The sequence below is a fragment of the Miniopterus natalensis genome, chromosome 3 (assembly GCF_054644295.1).
Source record: "Miniopterus natalensis isolate mMinNat1 chromosome 3, mMinNat1.hap1, whole genome shotgun sequence".
Lineage (NCBI taxonomy): Eukaryota > Metazoa > Chordata > Mammalia > Chiroptera > Miniopteridae > Miniopterus > Miniopterus natalensis.
The window spans coordinates 96,734,119-96,737,252 of NC_142083.1; the positions used below are offsets into that span (position 1 = coordinate 96,734,119).

Consider the following 3,134-nt stretch of genomic DNA (forward strand, 5'->3'; position numbering starts at 1 on the left):
GAGGGGAGCCCATGTAAGTTTTCCGCTTCCGAGTCGACTGCCCTCCTCCAGGACCAGCTCGGCTGCATTCTGTTTATCGGACCAGCAAAGACAGTGGTGAGGGCTCCGAGGTCTTGACCAGGCAGTGCTGAGAGAGGGGTCCTGGTGAGTGGGGCCAGTGTGCCCACAAGTTCTGTCACCTGCAGGTCCCTGCCCCCCTGTCTCTGCTCCTGAGCACTTCCTGGTCTTTCCTGAGAGAGCCTGGAATGCACGCGCCTGCTCCCGGAAGGGGCCCGTTCCTGGTAGGGAGTGTGGGGGCTGGGACCTCCTGGGCTCCACTCTCTCTGACTTGCCCTTCCTCTCCCGCTGCCCCATCACTGTGTTTCTTTCCTGCATTCTTCATTTTCATTGATTGAGGGGGGAGAGAGAGGGGGAGAGAGAGAGAGAGAACGGGCCATGACTGGGGATCACACCCGAATCCTCGGTGTATGGGGAAGACTCTAACCAGCTGAGCTACCCGCCCAGGGCTGTTTCCTGCATGCTTCTGACTCGTGCTGCTCATACCCACCCTGGCAAGATATTGGACCGTGAGTGGGGGGCAGGGCAAGGAGGGCCTGCTACACTCTCAATGAGTGCAGGAGGGGTCCTGGCTTTATCAGGAACCTGGAGGCCATTTGGACTGGGCTGGGGGCGGAGGTTGAGGGAGAGGGAGAGGAAGGAAAACATCCATCAGCTGCCTCCTGCACGCCCCCTACTGGGGATCCAGCCTGGGAACCCAACCGGTGACCTCTTGGTGCACCAGGGGATGCTCAACCAACTGGGCTACAATGGCCAGGGCTCTGCCCCTTCACTTCGGGCCTGGTTTCTGGGTATTCCTGTGTGTGTTTAATGTCTTAATTTATCTTTATTGTTGAAAGTATTACAGCCGTCCCTTCCCTCTCCCCCCATTGATTCCCTCCACCCTGCACCCCACTCCATCCAGGCATTCCCCCTACTATTGTCTGTGTCCGTGAGTTATGCATATATGCTTATGTTTTTAGGTTAATCTCTTCCCACCCGCGACTGTCTTCCCTCTGAGATCCCTCAGTCTGTTCCAGCCTCTATGTCTCTGGATCTATTTCGTTCATCAGTTTATTCTGTTCACTAGATTCCACATGAGTAAGATCATGGGATACTTGTCTTTCTCTGACGGGCTTATTTCACTTAGCATAATACTCTCCAGGTCCCTCCATGCTGTCTCAAAGGGTAAAGGATCCTTCTTTTTTACAGCTGCACAGTATCCCATGGTGTAAATGTCTGAGAAGATGCTTGATGTTTCAATCTTCTTGAACTTGTAGAGACTTGTTTTGTGTCCTAACATGTGGTCTATCTTGGAGAATGTCTCATGTGCACTTGAGGAGAATGCCTATTCTGCGGCTTTAGGGTGAAATGTTCTGTAAATGTCGATTAAATCCATCTGATCTAGTGTGTCATTTAGAGTCACTGTTTCCTTGCTGATTTTTTGTCTGGAAGACCTATCCAGGGAAGTCAGTGGGGTGTTAAAGTTCCCTACTGTGACTGTATTGCTGTTGATCTCACCCTTAAAGTCCTCCACGTTTTTTCCCAGCCTGTGTGTCTTTTGTTCTGAGGGGGGTCTCTTGTAGACAGCATATATTTGGGTCTTGTTTTCCTATCCATTTAGCTGTCCCATGTCTTTTAATTGGAGCATTTAATCCATTTGTATTTGAGGTTATTAATGAAAGATGCTTAATCTATTGCCAGTCTTTATGCCTATGCTTCTCTAATTCTTTATGCCTATGCTTCTATTTCTACTTCTTTTTACAGCAGCGCCCCTTTTTAAATGACACCTGTTTAAAAATTTATTTATTTTTAATCCTCACCCAAGGTCATTTTTTTCATTGTTTTTCAGACAGAGTGGAAGGGAGAGAGCAAGCGAGTGAGAGAGAGGTATCAATGCGAGAGACACATCGACTAGTTGCCTTCCACACATGCCCTGACGAGGGCCAGGGATCAAGTCTGCAACTGAGGTACGTGCCCTTGGATGGAATCGATCCTGGGACCCTCCAGTCCACAGGCTGACGCTCTAACCACTGACCCGACCTGGCTAGGGCTATAGCACTCACTGTAACATTTCTTGAAATGCTGGTTTGGTGGTGATAAATTCCTACACCTTTTGTTGTCTGGGAAGCTTTCACTTTCACCATCTATTGTGAATTATAGCCTTGATGGATAGAGTAGTCCTGGTTTCAGATCCTTGCTTTTCATTACAGCTTCTTAATAGATCACAGGGCACAAAGTAATTAACTTTGCCCCAGGGACAGAGGACAGAGCACCAGAGTCAAGGAGCAGGGTGGGATGTGGCCATGACGTTGGGCAGGGCCCTCCCTTTTGTTTGTTCAACAAACAAGCCAAGCCCCCACTGAAGAGCGCCTCTGCTGCTCCAGGACCCCAAAAGGGAGATTCGGAAGATCCTGGAGTTCTTGGGACGCTCCCTGCCAGAGGAGACCGTGGATCACATTGTGCGGCACACATTGTTTAAGGAGATGAAGAACAACCGCATGGCCAACCACAGCACCGTCCCCACTGAAATCATGGACCACAGCATTTCCCCCCCTTCATGAGGAAAGGTGAGCGTCCACCAGGAGGGGCATCTGGGAGGCGAGGGCGGGAGCAGCGGCTGGAGCTGCCCTGAGCCACTCTGGGCCTCCCTGTGGCCAGGACTTCCAGGCTCCCTCCTTCCCTCCCACTCCCACAGGCGTCACAGGGGACTGGAAAACCATGTTCACTGTGGCCCAGAATGAGCGCTTTGATGCCGACTATGCTGAGAAGATGGCAGGCTGCAGCCTCGAGTTCCGCTCTGAGCTGTGAGCTGTTCATGGGATCGCTGCAGAGGGCGTGGTGTGAAAGCAGCCCGGCAGTGGCCTCGGAATAAAGTACAGTTTGTGTTGCATGGAGTGTCTCTATTGGAAGCAAAGCAAACCTGAGCCAGAGAGTTAATGCCCCAAGTGAGGCCCCAGCAACCCAACTTGCCATATGCGGGGAGGGGTGAGAACAGTCTAGAAAAGTAAAACCCGGGAGACATGGGCCAAGGGGAGGAATATTTATTTGATCACATAACCTTTTGTTGCACTGCCCCTGAGGGCGGCAGGAGACTG

General features: G+C 51.3%; 1 long non-coding RNA gene across 1 annotated transcript; it reads left to right on the forward strand.

Annotated features, from left to right (window-relative positions):
- LOC148093581 (uncharacterized) lies at positions 1 to 2,996 on the forward strand. Its single transcript, XR_015714228.1, has 3 exons — positions 1 to 566; positions 1,889 to 2,006; positions 2,424 to 2,996. It is a non-coding gene; the product is annotated as an uncharacterized LOC148093581 (long non-coding RNA).
- The last annotated feature ends 138 nt before the right edge of the window (positions 2,997 to 3,134 follow it).